This window comes from Lissotriton helveticus, chromosome 2_2 (genome assembly GCF_964261635.1).
Source record: "Lissotriton helveticus chromosome 2_2, aLisHel1.1, whole genome shotgun sequence".
Classification (NCBI taxonomy): domain Eukaryota; kingdom Metazoa; phylum Chordata; class Amphibia; order Caudata; family Salamandridae; genus Lissotriton; species Lissotriton helveticus.
Window position 1 is genome coordinate 441,627,135 of NC_136060.1, and position 21,344 is coordinate 441,648,478.

Below are 21,344 nucleotides of genomic sequence, written 5' to 3' on the forward strand. Positions count from 1 at the left end.
TAAGCAAATTTTTATATTCTGTTTTTATAATCCGGAAAAAACAAGGACATTGTCTCTGAGTTGGAAAAATGTACATGTCTATCCAATCCCTGCATTTGTGATATTTTTTAATTCTCTTCTAAACCTATGAAATGAAACATAACGTATTATTGTCCTTTTAAAAAAAATATGAATGAACTGTGAAAACTTTCCACGCCCGCATAACACTTGTTCCCTTTCTTTTTATATTGTTATATTTAATGATGATTTTATGTATGTACATGACTTTTATGGTCAAAAATGGCCGAAATAAAGTTTATAATAATAAAAGGCACTATACAGCGAAGGACCGGCCGTACCTCAACAAATGAGTGAATTACCACCAACCGACCAGGGAACTCCATTCCAGATCCCTCTACCCAGCATCTACCCAATGCATCTGCCAGATAATGGTAGGTCGTTCCTTCTCCCTCCTGGCAGCTAAGACCTGGAACTCCCTCCCCCTGCACCTCAGAGCCTCCCCATCACTCAAGTAGTTCAGGAAGGACTGCAAGATCTGAATGTTCAACCAATAGGAACATAAAGCATGATCCCGCAGCATGATCCCACATCGCCTCGAGACCCTCAAGGGAGAAGCAGCCACATTCTACAAATCCTGCTTGATTGGTTGATTGGTTTTCTTGCTTCAGAATGAACACTACCTCCTAGAACGCTCTGCTGTACAAATGGTGAACTTTATTTTAACAACCCATTCTTCATCACATAAAGAGCAAAGAGAATTTTCCCTGGTGAATTTCTTTGCTGTTCCAGATGGAATGGTTTTGTTTAGGGTATTGCATGATATATTTGGACCACCTGAACTTCTGCAAATACCATATTTGCTTCGCATTTCCTTAAATAATATTATCACCCTTAGTACTGTCTTGAAGATTGGGACATTGAACCAACGTATAAAATGCTAGAAGACATAGGGGCAGATTTACAGGGAACTGAGGCCCCTGCATTGATGTGTGAGTTTCCTTGCGCCAGTGCCAAATGTCCTTGAGCCACCATGGATGTACAGCATTTACAGTACAGTGCTCCATGACGCAATGGGCTTGTAAATCTACCCCCTAGTATTCCACTGTTTTTAACACAACTGACATTTATGACGGTACAACTAATTATGATGAATGTTCTGTTTTTAACATTTTGGTCATCATTTCCTGCATAAAGTGAAAACTCAACATGCTGATTTTAAATATATACAATGTGAACACTGTCCTGCACTATCACAGGTAGCTCACACACGTTTTCATAAACGTTTTGGTCATAACACCACTGACCCAGGTTCATATTATTTTAGGCTCACACCAACACCAGCAAAGAAAACTATGCATACTGATACAAGGCTTACGTATCCCGAATCTTTTCTTTTCCTGTTGTCTACACAAAAATTTGACTTTTGGAGGGACACTGTCAACTTAAAATCAATTTGGGGTTTGAAAGATTGGCAAGTTCAGGTAAACAAGGCATTATTTAGAGCTTGTCAGATACCATATCAGCTAATTTTCTTGAAATGAACAGTGCTGCAAATATTATGTCTTGACCTGGCTAAGATAAATGATTTAAATACACCAAACATTCGCACATTTGCATGGTTCTTGAACTGAAAACAGTTCACAGATCACACGGAGGAAACATTAGATACCATACTTCGTAATGGATCATACAATTCTCCAGGAGCCAATAAGGGGGATGGTTGTTGAGGCTGTTAAATACTAACAGATTTTATGCATGTTTTTTGGGTGACACTGAAGATGTTAAGATCAGCATGTCCAACCCACGTTAAGCACAGACACTACAGTGTTGAGAAGTTGTGCCTTGATTGGCTGAAAACATCAAAATTGTCCCAGGTTAAGCAACACTTGCCCCTTCTTTCTGATTACATGGAACTACAGGAATAACTATGAGGTACTTGAAAGCCGCATCAAAAGTGCTTCTTATATGCAATATATAATGACGTGTGGAAAGTTTCCCAGCAGGAGGCTGTTGAGAGATTGCATGAAATTGACATGGCAACTTTAGAAAGGCCTCTTGCAATAGTAGATAATGGTATGACTACCCTGTCGACATGGATATATTCTCAAGGTAACATCATGTCGTCTGCGATAGACATCATACAAAATAGCATGTCCTCTTTACAACACGGGTAGTCACAACTTAGATCAATCATGTTATTAAGCTGGACTCTGCAGACACTTTGTTCTGGTCATGAACCATGGCCACATTTTAATAGCACAAGCATGCTTTTAGATAATTTACCATTTACTGTTGCAGAAACACCTTCAATGGATTAGGTCATCCATGGGTTTCTTTTTCTGCCAATCTCAACATTCCACTATACTGTTTACAATACTATATAGTTATGAAGTGCTAGGAGAAAGATATGTCCACAAGTCATGAATTTTACCTTTTTGATATTTCTCTAGGAATGGTGAGACTGAGTTCTTTATTAGCGGGTCAGACTGGGAGAAAACTTTAGGACATTCCTTGATGAGCAGGGAGGTTTCACTTCATGGTGCATGTAATGCATCAATGGCAAATTTGTCCTGCTATCTGAAGGGGTTTTTGAGCCGCTGTGATATGTTCGGTTTTAATAATGATCTCAAATGCTTATAATAATAATAGATATCTTGTAAAGCACATGGCTACTTCCAACAGAGGTGCCCCAGCGCTAGTAGTGCTAGTTGACCTGGGCATGGGAACCGGTAGTGAAGTATTAGGGAAGAGCAAAGAGCCATGTTTTTAATGCTTTCCTAAACATTTGTTCAGAGTTGATCTTCCCTACATGTTCCGGCATAGTGTTCCACAGAGTGGTATTTTTAACCGAAAAGGATCAGCCTCCAGTCCTGCCCTTTGCAAATCGTGGCAAGACCAGCATATTCTGGTCATTTGATCTGAGTGCTCTCTTGTTGCTGGTTTTTCGATGTTTTTGCCCCAGATAATGCAGACCAGTGTTGTTCATTGCTCTATGTGCCAAAGTGAGAGCTTTGTACTCTACTCTTCTTTTCACTGGTAGCCAGTAAAGGCTGAGCAGATGGAGGGTTATGTAGTGACACATTGGCACATTCTGCACAAGCCTGGCTGCTGTGTTCTGAATAATCGGCAGCCTTCTGAGTAGATACTCTGGGAGTCCTAGGTAAAGGCTGTTTGCATAGTCAAGTTGGAAGTTACCAATACGTGCACCACAGTCTTCCTGCAGTCCATAGGAAGATAGTGAAGAAAGCTCTGTAGAGACTTCAACTTCCAAAAACACTGCCCTGAAACATGGGAAATTTGCTCTTTGCTAGACAATTGTAAATCTAACTTGAAGCCCAAATTCCTGGCAGAGGTAGCTGGGAGAGAAGGTGGACTCACCTCAAATGGCCACCAGAGCTCTGCCGTTGGATAATGGGTTGATTAAAAAACAAGACCTCTGTTTTATCTGTGTTTAATTTTAAGCAGTTTTCTGTCATCCAGGATGAGATAATCAAAAGACACTGCCTAAAATTAACAAAGGCCGTCTGGCTATGATCTTTAAAGGAGAACACTAATTGTGTGCCATCCGCATACGAGATGACCCTCACCCCATATTTCTCAATTATTGCCACCAAAGGGGTAAGATACACATTAAAAAGCATAGGGCTTAAGGCTGAGCCCTGTGGGATCCCACACTTAATGGGGCTGGAGGTGACGGTATGCGGATGGAGGACCACTTGCTGCGTGAGCCCCTCTAGAAAAGAGCAGAACCAGGCCCTAACCATTCCTGATACCCCATGACAATTAAATCTGTTTAGGAGGATCCTGTACGATAGCGTATCAAAAGCTGCAGATACGTCCAGCAGCACCAGCATCGCACAGCTTCCATGATCTACAGTTTCCCGGATAGTCTCTGCCACTTCCAGCAGAGCCGTTTCTATACTGTATCCGGATCTAAAACCAGACTGGGAGTCGTGAAGATGATGGTTGAACTCTAGGAAGTCCCTAAGTTGTTTCTGGACTTCTTTTTCTAGCATTGTAGCCGGAGCAGGAAGGAGAGAAATTGTCCTGAAATGTTTGGGCTCTGTAGGATCTGCATCTTCCTTTTTAAAAAATGGCCTGGACATATGCATTTTTCTAGCTGGAGGGGTATAGCCCCGTCACCAGCGAGGAATTCCAGATATCATTCAATACTGGGTGAAGCCAAGGGGCAAGTAGTTTAAAAAATCTGGCAGGACAAGGGTTCTCAGGAGAGCCTGATTTTATCATGTTAAGTTCCCCAAGAAATGCTTCCAAACTTGGGCAGAGAAATGCCGCTCACATGCTAGTTGAACACAGTATATGAGATGGAACTTCTGGTGGTCCCAAGAGCGAGAAGGAGGAGTAAATATCCTGGATTTTTGTCTGGAAGAAAGTAGCTAGTTTTCCACAAGAGAGTTAATTGATATTGAAGGATCAGAGCTGCTGTGGCATGAAACTGGGAATCACCTATCCGGTGATGGTTTCTGCAGTTGTGACTTGTTGTACACAAGTACTGTTTCCACCTGCTCATATAGTTATGGATGTGACACTTAGGCCTTCGATAAAGCTTTCAAAAGTGCATGTTGCTGCTTTAAGCAGATGGAAAGTCTTACTGTTCCAGAATGATGTGGCCTTAACATCTTCAGAGGAGACTTTTGATCTTCAAGTTGCAAGATCTTCCTCTGAGATACAGTCACTACTCTTCGCTAATTTCCTACTGCATTTTGGGGGGTTTGTGCACTGCATTTTTCACATGTCAAGTACTGCGGGATTGACACACTTTTTTAAGGAGATAGGCTCTGGCTTTGTTAGTACTTTGCAGTCTTCAGAGTTATTCCATCATTCATTCACATTTTTTTAGCGCTTCCGATGGTCCTATTTCTGATTGTAAGGCCTGTGCTTTTATTTTTTATGTGCAGTGCAGCAATGGATATCCCATTAAGAGGCCAGATTGAAACCAGCACTTCCAAATGTGCTCCTGTGTAGTGAACGCGTGATACAGTTATTTTGTGCACCCTTGCTCCAGGAACTGAATGAACACTTGTTCTTGTCCTTCTGGCCTGTGTGGCTACACTTATGTGAAAAAATTCCTAGGCCGTCTAACGAGTAGGCAAACAATCGATCTGACCCAATAGCAAAAGGAACATTCAAGAAGCAAATTTATAAAACAAACATACTTTTAATTAACATGGTAAAAGTCATATAGGGGCCTGAACAAATTTCAGACTATATGATGAGGTTTTACAAATATCATAACATATACATATAATGATCAAAACATATACATTTAATGCATAAAATTTAAAAGAAGAGAACATTTTAAACAATTCAATAAAAAAGACACCCTGAATCATAAGTGGTGCCTAAAATGCAATGGCGAATAAGAACTCAACGCGCGTTTCGGCGGAAAACGCCTTCCTAGGGAGTCACAGTTGGTTATATTATATTATAATGTTGATGACAAGCTGACGGTATCTTCATATAAAGATAAAAACAACAACAGGCAATTGATGTTCCTGTAAAAAAACACAAATCTGATGATACTAAGATGTATTCAATCGCTAGTCATCAAGGGTAATGGAGCAATTCCTTAAAACAGCATACAATGTATCTGAACGTATATAAATCTTTCAAGATGTAAAAAACTGGCAACATGCAGTATATGTGTTTCAGCCAGGGTAACAACTCCAAGATGTCAACTATCGTATATACATTTGCGTATAAAGCTCAGTGTATCTTTCACGATATTAGAAAACCAGCAGTGAATGATATTCGTCTGTGGTGGATTTAAAAGCGTCAGGGCGACAGTTGTTGGCAAATGAAGACTTGTATAAGTCTGATGATAAAATCTCGGCATGACCAGTCAGTCTTATCCCAGAGGATATGCGCAACCCACTCACACCACAAAAGAAACACCACAAAAAAGTATATAAAATATGTATCTGTATTGCATATAAACATAGATCAAAACTACATAAACCAATAATTTCTTTGCCAATTGGGCAATCCTCATAAAATCATAGTTAGTGCAATAAGATAAAGACTTATATGTTGCACATGTCATAAAAACTCCATTACTGCGCAAACAGATGCGAATCCTGAAATAATGCTTGTTATCCTGACAATGCAAGGTGAATATGACATACATTAGAAAACATCAGGGCATGAAATGCAGGTTATAGCATACACAAATCATAGCTGCTGTGCATTCTATGCAAGACCTGACAATGTAAAGAAAAACAATATACATCATCACTTCAGGGCCTAGCATGCAGTAGTTTGGACGAAAACACATACATCACCAGTTTTACATTAGTACCAAGAATCTCACTATAAAGCTGTAGGGCACAGTGCTCCTGTTAGGCATTAGGTGGTATGCAATTAGCATGAAAATGTGGGCACAGTAATCTCAGTGCTCCCACTACCAGCAATACAGTAATCAAAGCACAAGTAAATGCTCAGAGGCACTGACCCACATGCCAATGACTTCTAATATGGGAGCTGAAAGCATTTCCTCCAGGCATGAAACGGGTGCCTCTGTTGAGATTTAACCTCATCCTGCCTCGTTAATGGAGTGCCCCTGAAGTATATGTTGCCTGGTGCACGGAGGGGTGAAGCACAATCGGCAGGTTTAATCGGGAAGGCCTCTCTGGGCCTCACGTATGAAAAATGACCAAAGGGCAGCTGTCTGCGATCGTGAGGTGCAGCTGTCAAGCCCAGTACCTTTTTCGCGCCACTGAGGCCTCTCCAGACCCAGGCATGACCTCCCCTGCAGCATGGAGGGACTCCAGTGTGGGGTTAGTGGTATCTTTGCGGGCCGTCAAACACAAGCAAATTTTTCAGGCGGATACCCACAATATCACTTTTCAATCTAAAGCGTCGCTCAAGGAGCGCTCTTGGCTCGGCAGGAGTATTGTTTGGAAAGTTTGGAGTCCGAGCCTTCCAAGCACTCATAGCCAACGATGGCAGGGTTAGAGTGCCCTGCACAGTGTTCAGAGACACGATGCAGCACTACACACACAGTGGAGGTGTTATGGCAAAGGGGGAGCTACTCCTGTGAGATGGCGGGATACTCAACCCCCGTGGGTTTCAAGATCAACACCAAGCTCTCACCACGTGATGGTCCCAACTTGGATTCCATCAGAGCAAAGCTCTTGTCCTGCGCTGATCTTGGACAAAATGCTCAGCCCATGTAAAGTTTGCAGTAACACAGGGCAGGCACCATGCCCTGGGAGATCACTGGAGGCACCAAAGCAGAAGTGTAGCCAGCTCACTTGGTAAGGGTGCAAAGCACAAAGAGTCATAAGAACATAAAAATGCCCATTTTCTAGAAGTGGCATTTCTAAAATAGTAATAACAAATCCACGTTCCCCAGTATGCAGGATTTTTCACCACTATGTCAAACATACCAAATATGGCAACACTACTCCTGTCAGATCAAACAATGACCACTGAACACCTATCAGGAAATTCCCAACGCGAAACTATGAAAGGAGCAGCACTCACAGCAGTGGGAAACCAAATAGACTGTTTTTCACTACCAGGTCATGCTACACAACAAAGGAAAATGTCCTACCTTATACCTACACAGCACCCAGCCCACAGGGCTACATAGGACTTTACTTAGGGTTGATCTATATGTAGAAAAACAGGAGGTCCAGACTTGGCAGGTAACTTTAAATGCCAATTCACTGTGGCAGTAAACTACACATGCAGTCCCTGCAGTAGCAAGATCCTGAAACTGGTTCTAAAGAATACTTCGTGGGTGGTGCAAGCAGCGCTGCAGGTTACTAGTAACATGTAATTTACAGGCCATGGTTATATGGGCTACCACTGTACAAGGGACTTATAGGTAACTTAAATATTCCAAAAATTTGTAGATCAATCATACTAAGTTTAAAGGAGAGCGCACATGCAGGTTAGCACTGATAAGTGTGGGTAAAGTGCCCAGAGTCCTAAAAGAAGGTGACAAGTTTGGGACCCAGCCTTAAAATTGTAGACCCTGAGGGCGTGGCCAAGATGGCGACGGAGTGAGACGTCTTTCTGGGTCCCTCCGGCGCCAAGCCCAGCTTAGCTTTGTTCCAGCTTCGAAGGCGGCCTGCTTCTTGGTCCTTTGGGTGTTGCTGTGACCCCTGGTGCTGGGGGGTCCGATCCGGAGCCACGAGAACGACCAGCAGAGACCCACAGGTGGACCTGGCCGCGGCGGCGGTCTGCGTCCTTACAATCCCCGGCCTGGGTTAGCGGAGGGGGCCGAACTTCCAGTATGCAGCGCCGCGGAGCAAGCATCGGCGGAGGAGGGACAGGGACGCCGCTTCTGTCCTCCGCTACTGCGGAGACCCTGCTTCCCACCGGTGAGCGGCCAGGAGCGGGGGAGCGATGGCGGGGTGGAGCGGCGATCTCTGATGCGGCGGCGACCTCGCTGCTTCCCCTCCCCCCACCCCCGCTTCGGCTAGATGAACGGAGCGGCCTGACCGGGATCTCCTCACCTGCATCTTCCGCCGTAGTGTCCCCGAGGCGGAGTGGTGGAACCGGCGGACCGCACAGACAGAGGGAGGACCTGGCTGGGGAATCCGGGGCTCCTGCGGGCAGAGGTTTGGCGCTCTCTGGTCCTGGGAGCTAGACGAGCTCGGGCCCAGAACTTGGCAGACGGGAGAGCGACTCTCCGAGGAGAGACCGCAGCGGAGGGGACCCCTGGACTCTGTGCTTGCACCTGCCCCCCCCCAACGGAACCTGTGGAGCGGCTCCGGGCACCGGAGGTGTGTAGCGGTGCACTGCGCTGGGGTTGTAGGCGCAACAGCAGGGGACCAGCTGCAAGGGGTGTCCCCGGTGGAGGCGCTGTCTCTTCCCCACACCACGCCAGGAACGAACAGGTTTTGAGGGAGCCCCTGCCGAAGAGCGGCCTCCAGAGAACTCGACTCCTGGGGGGACCCCTGCAGAGGCCTGGACATTCCCCGGCTGAGCCGCGTGTGTGCACCGGTGGTGCGGAGCTGTCGTGGAGGGGGCCCCTCCTTAGAGACCCGGCTAGGGAGCTCGTCACTGGGTGGCCGGTCCTGGACCTTGCGTTGGAGCCTCAGTTGGGTCAGTGAATTTTGCCCATTCATCGCCGTCCTGTATCTGCAACTGGTAGCCGCCGGATGGGCTGACCTGCTGAGGAGTAGTTACGGGTGAGGCACCCTGTCTCTCCGGGACCCGGCTTGTCTACATCTTGGGCTCACAGACAGGGATCGACACCCGCCACCTGGATTATCCGCTTCTGCTGCGGGGGCTTTGTCATCATCGGTGGTCGGAGGGGTGACATCCTCCCTTGCGCCCAGAGGCGGCCATCTTTGCGAAGTCCGCGTGGATGCACGGTGCCCCCTGCCTGCCTTACCATCGGAAGTGGGGTAGCGGCGATGTCGGCCGCCCAACGCAAAGGGAAGCCCGGCAAGGAGAGCCAGCCCAAGGGGTCCCAGCCACCAGCTTCTCCTGGCCCTAGCGCCTCACCCGGGCAGAAGGACGATGAGGCCCCTGCTACCAAGGCCTTCATGACGGAGCTCTTCGCATCTATCAAGGAAGACATCTCGGAGCTTCGCTCTCAACTCGCGTCCGATCTACGCGAAGTGCGACGGGATGTAGATAGTGTCGGAGAACGTGTGGCCACGTTGGAGGACCACGACCTGAGCATGGCGAATGATGTTCACCTGCTGCAGCAAGATGTGCTGCGCCTTATGGAGCAGAACTTAGACCTGCAAGCCCACGCGGAAGACCTGGAGAACAATTCGCGATGGAACAACATCCGGATACGGGCGGTGCCGTGGGACGGTGAGGCGGGCGACCTTAGAGGCTATGTGCAGGCACTCTTCCTGCAGATTCTGGACGAAGAGGATTTACAAGAAATCAGGATGGACAGAGTGCACAGGGTAGGACTGCCCAGGCGTGAGGGGGGACCGCCCCGACATTTTGGTCTGCGTGCACGACTTCCAGCTGAAGGAACGAATCCTGAGGAAGGCAAGGGACATTCCTTCCCTGCAGTTTCGAGAGCATCGACCTCAGCTGTATCAGGACTTGGCAGCCACAACACTCCAAAAGAGGCGCGAGTTTCGGCCAGTGACCGCCTACCTGAGGGAACATAACATCTCCTACTCTTGGGGCCATCCCTTCCGCATTGTCTTCAGATGGCAAAACAGACTCGCGCAGATCCGTTCTCTCCGAGAGGCGAAAGAGCTTTTGGGCATAGAAGACGCGTCCCCTGCGCTCGGACCTGGTAGCCCGCCTTCGCGACGACGGCGCCGATCTTCATCGTGGCACAGAGTAGGCTCGGAAGCTAACCGCAGACGACCGGACCGCACGACTAGCCTGCAGGAGAGAGGGGCTGCGGTGGCGTCCGTGGCCTCGGTATCAGAGATGTCCTCCCAGCAGAGCTCCGCGGCGGCCTGAACTTTCTGCTGGCCTTCTGGTGCCGGAGGGACGCTTGAACTCAGGTACCGAGGGTATGTTTGTACTTTTTGAGAAGACACCCCGGTCCTTGGCCCTGGGGGGCCCCACGATTTGTCCCCGACCCCATCCCCAGGGAGGTCATTCGGACTATTCAACTCCTTTGGGACAGTTCGTGTTTGTTCTATTGGGTTTCTGGTGTGTTGGGGTGGAGGGGGGGAGCTTTGGGGGAGGGGGCGGGAAGGGGGGCAGTTGGAATGGGAGTGGGGTGGGTTCTTCGGGAGGTGTTGTGGTGGGGAGATTGAAGTTGGGGGTTGGGGCGATCGGGCGAGTTGTTCGAGGGGGTGGTGATGACAGGAATACTTGGGCTGGTATGTATGTTGACTCTACCACGGAACCAATTCCTTGTCCCAAGAGGTTGGGGCTCTGCGGAGGTTATAGAACATTTTTTGTTTGTGCGGGCTCCAGTGGCGTGAGCCCTGGCGAGAGGGTCGCTGAGACTTGGAGGGGCTGGGGGAACTAGGCTGATGGGCTGACTGAGGTGGGGAGGCGAATGGTTGAGATGATTGCACAGCGGGGGGCACTAATCCGGTTCAATGCCACTTAATATTGCTACTTGGAACGTGAAGGGCCTGAATTCTCCGCAGAAGCCCCAGAAAATTTGGGAATATCTGATTGATCATCAGCTAGATGTGGTGGGCCTTCAGGAAACCCACTTAGCGCGTAAAGATGAGCTTCGTCTTAAACATAGGCATTTCCCTCTTATTTATAGGTCCTCGGCCCGCACCAAACAGAGGAGTGGCCCTTCTGTTTCGAGCGGCCCTCCATTTTCAACCGCTGGGAATGCAGAGTGACAGAGAAGGTCATTGGCTGATGGTAAAGGGGTTGTTGCACGAAAGGCTATGTACGTTTGTGGTGGTGTATGCTCCTAACTCAGGGCAAAATAGTTTTCTTCAGGATCTGCTCCGTAGAGTTGAGAACTTTGTTGAGGGTCACTTGATTTTATTAGGGGACTTTAATTTGGTATGGGACAAAACTCTAGATAGTTCAGGAACTCTTAGGACTGATGCCGGCATGTTCTCTACAGCCACGCAGAGTAAGATTGGTGAATTGGGTTTGATTGATAGTTGGCGCACGCTACACCCCCACTCCCGAGACTATACTTTTTTCTCTGCAGTACATCGCACCTACTCCCATCTAGACCACATCTTCATCAGCCAGGCCCTGCAGGGAGATGTCCGCGACTTGCGCATATTCCCACTCTCTGTCTCGGACCACAGCCTGTTGGTACTTGGGTTGCGCTGGTCGGCGAAGGGAGACGGGCTGCGCAAATGGTATTTCCCAGCTGCCCTGCTCCGAGATGACACTTCGTGTAAGGCTCTACGGACGGCCATCCGGGACTTTCTGGCCCTGAACCCCGTCTCAGATACCTCCATCTTCAATACTTGGGATGCCTGCAAGGCCTCCCTGAGGGGCACATGCCTCTCCCTAAACGCTAATCTTAACAAACTGCGCAGAGAAGAACGGGAGAAGCTTGAGGCGGAGCTTGCCTCCCTGGAAGCTGTGCATAAACTGAACCCCTCCCGACTCACTCTTCGCCCCCTTACGGCGATTCGGGAAAAACTGAGGGCCCACTATAATAACAGGGCGGAATTTACGCTATTGCGGCTGCGACACACCTCGTACGCGCAGGGAGACAAGGTGGGGCGACATTTAGCCCGTCAGCTCCGGGACAAACGAGAACGAGAATATATTGGGGGGTATGCGGGGTGAGGCGGGTGACCCACTCCATCGGGACGAAGAAAAGGCAGCCCTGTTTGGCCGTTTCTATGCTGACCTTTATAGAAGCAATGTCCTCGACCCTGAAGCGCAACAGAGATATCACGCAGGCCTGTCCCTACCTCAGGTCTCTGCTGACTGAAACGACCTTTTGACGGCCCCCTTTTCTCGAGAGGAGGTTATGGATGCCATTAAAGCCTTGAAACCCCATAAAGCGCCGGGCCGGATGGCTACACCGCCCTTTTTTACCAGACCTTCTCTGCCGAACTCTGTGACTATCTGGTTGGCCTAGTTAACGCGATGGCTGAGACGGGAGGCATCTCTGGCACGATGGCCGAGGCAGTGATCACTGTCATTCCTAAACCCGGGAAGGAACCCTCCAGTTGCTCCTCCCCCTCCTCCTGCCCTTTAAAAACATTGATGTGAAACTATATTCCGCTATCATTGCGCGACGCCTCCAGGATCTAATGCCGGTCCTCATACACCCTGACCAGTCGGGTTTTATCACGGGAAGACAGACTCATGACAATTTGCGGCGGGTGATCCACCTGATTGAAAAAGCCAACAGATTCCGCATCTCGGCAGTACTTGTGGGACTAGATGCGGAGAAGGCTTTCGATCGGGTGGACTGGGGATTTTTGTTCCGTACCCTGGCGGCCTTTGGTTTTTCGAATAAATTTATCACCATGATCCGGGCGAACTACAGTACTCCCCGTTCCAGGGTATCGGTTAACGGCCACCTGTCCCCCTTCTTCTCCCACTCCCGCGGGACCAGGCAGGGCTGTCCCCTTTCCCCTCTGCTCTTCGCGCTGAGCATTGAACCGCTGGCGGTGGCGGTGAGGGAGCACGAGGGGATTTGGGGCCTCCCCTTCACCGGGGAACAACACAAGATCTCACTCTTCGCAGACAACGTCCTCCTATCCGTTGGAGAGCCGGCCCACTCGCTCCCACATATCCAGAAGGTCCTGTCCGAATTTGAGGAGGTTGCCGGCTTTAGGGTAAACTTAGGGAAGTCGTATATCCTTAACCTTACACTGTCACCGTCTGAAACGGATCGTGTGCGGCTTTTAACCCCCTATCTTGGGCGACCAGCTCCATCTTGTATCTAGGAGTTCACTTGACACCTACGGTGGGAGGCCTATTCACAGCCAATTTCCCCCCGATGCTGACGTCCATGCGTGCTGACTTGGCCCGCTGGAGGCCCAAATACATCTCGTGGCTAGGCAGAATACATTCTATCAAGATGGTGCTCCTCCCCAAGTTTCTTTATCTTTTTCAGGCCCTTCCCATCCCTCTGGATCTGGTCTTTTTTCGGGGCCTTAAAACTTTGATGCTCCGCTTCATCTGGCAAGACGGGCGAGCCCGCTTCTCATTTTTTACACTGCGCCGCTCACGAGCGGAGGGGGGAGTGGGTCTTCCTGATATGCACGTCTATTATAAGGCAGCACAATTACGGGTTCTTGTGGAATGGTCCTAGCAGCTCTCAAAAAAACACTGGCTGCATATGGACAGGAGTATCGCGGGTCGATCCGTGTGGGACCTGGCTTGGAAGCCCAAGGGTGATAGGCCTCGGAATGCCTATATCAGTACCCCCACAGGCACGGTGCTGAAAGTATGGGACACGGTCTTGGGCGATGATCGCTGGACGACGTTCCCGTCGCCCTTCACCCCCCTTCATTTCAACCCGGCCTTCCCCCCAGCACTGCAGGACGGTCCCTTCCGACTGTGGCGTGAAGGGGGTTGTAGAGCACTCACTCACCTTTTCCACGGTACCGTCCCGCTTACCTTCGCTAACTGCATGAGAGATTATGGGGTTCCTCCATCTGAACGATATCACCATCTCCAGCTCCTCCACTGGGCTACCTCCGCCGGGGTGGGAGAAGCGGCCACAAGACCGCCATCTGTCTTCGAGGCCTTTCTCCTGCGCACTGCCACCATGAAGGGAGCCATCTCCTTTCTCTATAAATTGCTGCTCACTACGGCGGCATCGCCCCGCCCGCGGTATATGGGGCATTGGGAGGAGCTGCTCGGAAGAGACATCGCCGATGCAGAGTGGGCGGGCTTCTGGCGGGACATCACGGCGCATAACCGCTCGGTGGCTCTACGGGAAGCCCATCTCAAAACAATGATGGATTGGTACCTATACGCATCCAAACTGCAACGTATCGGGATTTCCGCCACATTTGGTGTGATTGCCCGGTCATTCGTCCCTACTGGGAGGAGATTTTATCCCACCTCAAGGACATACTAGGCTACCCGATCTCTGACTCTCTAGAACATGTCCTCCTCGGGCTTCGTGACCCCGGTCTGGAACACCAGACTAGAGCCGACAAGCAGATTCTCTGGCTCTGTCTCGGAGCGGCTAAACTCACACTTGCGGCAGCATGGAAAAGACCGGATGCTCCAGCGATTTCTCTCTGGCACGCTCGACTGTGGAGGCTCCTGAGTGTGGAGCGAGTGGCGGACATCTTCCTGGGCAATTTTAAAAATGTCATCTTCCGCTGGGGTCCACTTGTCCGATTCCTTTCACGGGGTTTGCCATCTGCAGTCTGCTCTTCCTCAGTGCGCGCGCTCCACCTGTTTCAACTTTAACTGTCCGCACGGTATGTTTGTATGTATGAATGGCTGTCATCACCACGGGGGGGTGGGATGGGTGGGGAGGGGGGGTTCTTTGTTGGTTGGTCCTGAGATACGACACCCCTGGTACAATTGAAAAGACTCAGTCAGCGATGCATGCTATTGCCTGCTTTTGCGTCGGCTACCCTCCATGCCTGAATTCTGGACATGGCCTTTGGACTTGCATGGTACTTACCTCCTTCATTGCTGTGCCCGTATGTAATCTGCATTGCAGGGGTGTCGCTCATGGTATCGTTTTTTTTCTCTTGTCTTGTATTCTTGAAACCAAAAATAAATATTTTACAAAAAAAAAATTGTAGACCCTATCTCAAGGCCTGGTGTACTGATACACAGACACCCCTAATTGGTCCCCAACCTTTTTACTCACCAAAAAAGTTATGGAGTACCAGGAGAACTACCAGGACATGGAGAACCCTCTGGCTGACCTTCCTTGGGGTGATGAATTCTATGAGGCTGTTGACACCTCAATTTATCGTGGAGAGGCTTTTCTGCCAGATTGGCCAAGCCTTTGAGAGGCTGACTCACCAATACACCACTCCTGCTTCCCCCCTCCGACTCAAGTGGGACCACAACAAGAGAAACAAGGCCCGCCACCACCCAAACGATCCTGTGATTCGGGGGTGGATCTGGATGCTTTTGCCAGGCTTATGCAAACCTTCCTGCATGAAAGAGAATCCCCTACACCTACGCAGTTGACCCGAACACAGATTTAAACTAGGCAGGAGACACAGATGAGGATCTAGGCCCTTCTAGGCCTTGGCTTTCATCCCGCCGTTCCCAGTCCTCCCAGAATACGTCAGACATGCTTGACCCTGACGATATTATACACCTGTGTCCCTCCGAATGGGCCCCAGCTGACAAGGTTGCTAGTTAAGTGGCGGGTCGCACTTGTAGGCCACTAGATAAGGAGGCACGTAATTGTCTCCGGGTGGAGTGCCCCTGTCCCTCCCTTGAGAGAAAGGTAGCACTTACCCCGGAAATTGACCCTCGCATGGCCACCTTTTTACAGAAGTTTACTAGAGACCCTAAGAAGAGTATTGACAGGTCATGGCGGGCATGCCAGGACAAGCTCCGGGATGCCTTAGGCCCTATTACAAAGATTTTGGATATGGCCGAGGAGGCAGATGAATCTGGCTCCATAATTTCCCCAGACACACCGTCGGGGTGGGCCCAGAAGGCCACAATTGGGGGACCTGACGGACTTAGAGGCTGGTGCCATTGCCGAAAGAGACCTCTTTGGAGAGCCTTTTGTCAAAGAACTTGGAAAATGTGTCAACACATTTAAATCACTAGACAAGGCCCAGACAACCATAAAAAGGGTGTTCCCTCGTATTTTTCACTGAGCCGGTCAGGGCAGGGGCTCATCGACCGGTCGCCAGTCCCACCAGAATGCTCAAAGCAGACAAGGCTCCAGACAATATCTAGACCAGTCGCAATTCGGGAATTTTTACCCCACAAGAGGACGTCGTGGCAAGGGCAGAGGTCTCCGAGATGCAGCGGCCACCTCAAGTCCCAGTGAGTGTTCTTGCTTCTTCCCAACTAAAAATAGGTGGGCGACTGGCAAATTCTTCCCAGGCTTGGATTTCCATCACGTGAGATGCATGGGTTTCACAGACATAGATTATCTGGGAGAACATGTCCAGAGGTCCAGCCCCCCGTCCCATTCAGTTCTCACTCAAAGAAACCGCCCTGGTAGGTGAGAAAGTTACATCCCTCCTCAACAAGGGTGCCATTTAACCTTCCTCACCACACCCCAGGGGGTTAAAAGCAACATATTATTGGTCGACTAGACCGTCAGTGACCAGACGCCAGTTATACATCTAAGCGAATTCAACGAATGGCTAGTTTACCGCCACATCAAGATGGAGGGTATTCACCCCTCAGACATTTTTTGAGCCCCTCAGGATGGGATGGTGCACCTAGATCTCAAGGATACCTACCTGGTAATCCCTATTATTCATCCGCACAGACTATTCCTCCAGTTCATCAGGCATCATCAAACTTACAAATTTACCGCTCATTCAGCCTGTCCTCAGCCCCTTGGTGCTTCACCAAGGTGCTCAAACCAGTGGTGGAGTTTCTGAGAACTCGATCTCCTTCTGATGGGTTCTTGCCCTCACCAGCTATCGGTCTATCTTCAGATGGTGGTGATCTGTCTTCCAATATTAAAAAGATATGATAAATGTGTGATCAAGGCAGTTACTCCAGCAATACAGATTTTCAGATATAAGGTTCAATCAGCTGTTCTGTATGGAGCTGAATTATGGGGACCAGTATGCAGGAAAACCTTTGAAACACTGGAGAACAAGTTCATTAGGGGATTACTAAAAGTACCCATTAATACCCCATTGGTACCATTATTTTTAGATTTAAACATCAAGCACACCGACTATCATGCTATGTTGAGACCATTATTATTATGGGTTAGACTATGGACAACCCCTGAACTGACTGACTACAAAAATGGGTTGAAAGAAGTATTGGACCTAGATAGTGGTAACCAAATTTTCTGGTTCAAACACGTAAGAGTTTGGTTATCTAAACTAGGCCTAACCCACTTCTGGAGTGAGCCGGAGTCCCTAATCATGGCCTCCAAGAAAATTGTTAAATTGTCCTTCTGGTCTTATGTGAGCCATGATACTGCGTATGTTAGAACGCATGGCCCTTTGACCGAAAAATTTGTAATGGTTAAAAATGTGGCTTGTTTTGAATCATTTCTTGATGAGGTTCAGCCGCCTTTGGCTAATACCCTGTACCTAAAATATAGATACGGAACACTGAGAACTAAGGTAATAGAGAAAAGCTGGGGGAAGGCAAACAGTAACTACTGCACTTTATGTTCTAACAATATGAGGGAAGACGTTTTACACATATTGTTTTTTTGTCCCAGCTACGGTAAAGCCAGGAAAAAATGGATAGTGCCCTTAAGTCGCAGTATTGGCTTTAGATCCCACAAGGAAGCTGGTAGAATTTTAAAAATGGATACCAGCCAAGTAATTGTGTTTGGAATTAGTAGATTTCTTCTGGCTGTATATTTTATTAGACTGAAAATGTCCCTTCCATTTTAAACAGCATACCATATGTATTTGATCATACCACGGATTAAGTTTTTATTTTTTCTTGTTAATTTTAAAATTCTATGCCTTGGCTGTTATAAACATATTTAATGCTTTTTTTAACTCTGCAATAACGCATTTTTAACTATTTATTAATTTCGTGATAATTCTATACTATAATAGATTGTTCCAAAGTGATGACGCGTAGTATTGATTACTGGTTTTGTGTGTAATGTTTTTTATGATTGTATTATTGTATATCTTTTATGTTGCAAAAAGCAACGAAATAAAGATTTTTGAATTGAATTGCTTCAGAGCTTAGGCTTTGTAGTGAACGAGAAAAAAATCTCGGCTACAGCCCTCCCAGTCCCTAACATTTTTGGGGTTCGTAATAGATTCCACCTCCTCCACTCTAAGCCTTCCCTCCAGGAAGGTGGCAAAGATCTGGCACAAACTATGACGTGTCCTTTCCAGACAACAGGTGTCCCTCCGCCAACTGGCTTGGATGGTAGGCCTCCTTTCTGCATCGATCCAAGCCACCTTACCGGGCCTGCTTCACTATTGGGCCCTACAGCACCTGAAGGTGTTTTTCCTTCACAAGGGGTTTCCTTACTCTCACAAAATTTCTCTGTGCAGCGAGACTCGAGAGGAGATCTAAAGGTGGCTGGACCACATGGAGGCCTGGAACGGCCACGTAATTTTGGGCTCAGCGCCAGATCTGGTTATAGAGTCTGATGTCAGCAGCTTAGGCTGGGGCTTCAGGTGTGAGGATCTTTCTACGGGAGGATTGTGCTCTCCTGATGAACAGAAGTTACATATCAATTGTTTAGAACTTCTGGCGGGATTTTTCACCGTCTGCTGCTGGACGAGGGACTCGGTGCAGTCATGTGTCCTTCTCAAGATGGACAACATTTCGGAGGTCCAATATATAAACCACCTTGGAGGCAGAAGATCCAAAGCCCTTTCGGACTTAGCCGCTAGTTTCTGGCAGTACTGCCTAGACAGCCAGGTTTTGGTCACAGAAGAACACTTACATGGTCGAGAGAATCAGGAGGCAGATTTTCAGTCCCGCAACTTCAAGGATTCAAGTCTCTGGATGCTCGATTCAATGTTGAATGACCGCAGGGGTCCCTTCTCGGTGGACCTGTTCACCTTAAGATTGGACTAGCCATTTCCCAGCTCCTTCAACTGAAGACCGGATCCCTTGGCGGTGGCCACGGGTGCCTTCCTCCAGGACTGGACCTCAGAGAAGGGGTATGCCTTCCCTCCCTTCACGATGATCACAAGAACGACTGTTCAGGTCCGGCAAAAAAAGCGGAGTTGGTCATAATTAAGGGTGGGCAGAATTTGCATAGCCGTGCTACTCAAAGCTCCACAAAACTGTAAAAATTGCTTGTGCCGCCTGTTTGAAATGCTTTTTTCCTGTTTGCGAATGCTGTTTGAATGCTTGGGGGGAAATAGCTTGCAAAAATGCATTTTTAAAGTGCGAACAAGCAAAAAAATCCTCGAAGCTGCAGATCAGGGAATTTTTGGCAATTCAGCGTTCTCCGCGAAACGCAAAATTACCCAAATTCCACGAGCGAAACGGAATTTACCACCCAGGCCTAGTCATAATCACCCTGTTTTGGAGGTTGTAAGTCTGGTTTCCAGTTCTTCTGGAACTCTTGTTGGGATTCTCAAATCCTACTCCCCACCTTTCCGACCCTCCTACTGAGTCCTGACAAGGCTATGCATCCTCTGGTGCAGACAAACTCACTGTGGCTTATGGTGTGGTGGATTTCAGGGGACAATGGGAGGTGCCAGGTTGTTTTGCAGGAGGCTGAAACCTTCATATCAAATGCTTGGGCAGACAGCACTGTCAAGAGGTATACATCCGCTTGGAGCAGACGGTCCCGTTGGTGTTTGCGACTGGGTTTTGATCCCCTGGTTGCAGACGTAGTGTATGTCGGGAATTTCTTGCCTCAATTGGCTTCCAGTGGCATGGCAAATAGGTCGATAAACACCTTTCGCTCTGCCACATCCTCTGTACATATACCGATTAACAACACATCTGTGGGTGAGCACCCTATGGTATTCAGACTGTTACGTGGTATTCGGCTCTCTTTACCTCCAGAGCCTCGCTACTATGCATTCTGGGACGCGAGCCAAGTGCTAAACTTGTTTCTGTCCTAGCAACCAAACTATTTTCTCTCCAGGAAAGAGCTTTTGGCTAAGTTGTCTATGCTTCTCTGCCTCATCTCCTTTAGGTGTGTCTCCAATGTCAGAGCTTTAGACGTCAAATTAGGATGTTTACTCCTAATGGGGTGACTTTCACTCTCCTTAGAAGAACAAAGTGTCATACCAGGGTAATTTCTTACCCAGAATTTCCAGACTCTCCGAAACTGTGTGTGGCTAGATACCTTAAAGCATGTGAAGAGATGACAGAAGAGGTTCCTCTACCAGGGGAACGCCAATTTCTTATTGCTCTCCAGAAGCCTTTTAAGGCGGTCTCGTCACCTACCATTGCTAGATGGGTTAGATGGGTAATACAAGTAGCAAGCATTAGCCTCTGTCACTTTGGTCCCATTCCGCATGAGGTGCAAAGGCCTCTAAAGCATTCGGCTTGGGTGCCCGTTTAGAGGATATCCTCAACGTGGCAGAATGGTCTTCGGGCTCAACATTAATTTTTTTTATTTCAAGCCGGTGCTAAACATGGATCACCTCATTGTGAGCAAGCTTTGAACTAGCATTATCCTTGCCTCAAGTCCTGACATACAATTAAACATTTCCTAGCTAATGTAAAGGAAAGTTTCAATTCTATTAAGGACTCGGAGGCAAGGATTATCCCAGCCTTGGGTCCAAGAAAGGACATCCCTTCCCGTATTCGAGTAAGTAGTCTTGCTTATCTATTAAGGGTTTGGTGGGAAACGTTGTTCTATTGAGGACTAACTAAGTTTGCTGCTTAATTTTTCAGGCTTTGTAGTTTGGCTTCAGATGGTAATATTTCTCTGTCTTTGCAGGGTCTGATGCAAACAAACAGGATGCATGAAGGTGATCCGACGACTGGCTTCACGTGACAAAAGAGGGCGAACGGCCAGTGAGAGAGGGCTATGTTGGGCTATGAGCCCCCTGTTTGGACATTGTTGCTGTTCCATGATTGGCTGTCTCTAAACTTTTTTTCTAAACTACCTTTTCCCAAGGGTTCATGGGAAACGTAATTTTTGGTTATCCTTTATGAGCTGCTATTTGAATAAAGTGAAGAAAGAAGGCATAATCCTGCCTCCGAGTCCTTAATAGAATTGAAACTTTCTGGTACGTTAGCTAGGACATTTTTCAATTATATATTAAAAATAGACTTGCACCAATAAACTAAATTGTGATGAATTCCTACATTTCTTTTGAATATTTTTTTGTGTATTTCCTGGCTGGCGAACTACAAAATGTTCAAGAATGCTCATAAACATACATATGTGTACCTGT

At 48.0% G+C, this 21,344-nt stretch overlaps 1 long non-coding RNA gene across 3 annotated transcripts in view; it reads left to right on the forward strand.

Annotated features, from left to right (window-relative positions):
* Positions 1 to 21,138, forward strand: part of LOC144821527 (uncharacterized) — a 418,474-nt gene extending 397,336 nt beyond the window's left edge. For all 3 annotated transcript variants that reach the window (XR_013608374.1, XR_013608373.1, XR_013608375.1), the window contains one exon: positions 20,885 to 21,138. This is a non-coding gene — a long non-coding RNA (uncharacterized LOC144821527). The remainder of the gene's footprint in view (positions 1 to 20,884) is intronic.
* The last annotated feature ends 206 nt before the right edge of the window (positions 21,139 to 21,344 follow it).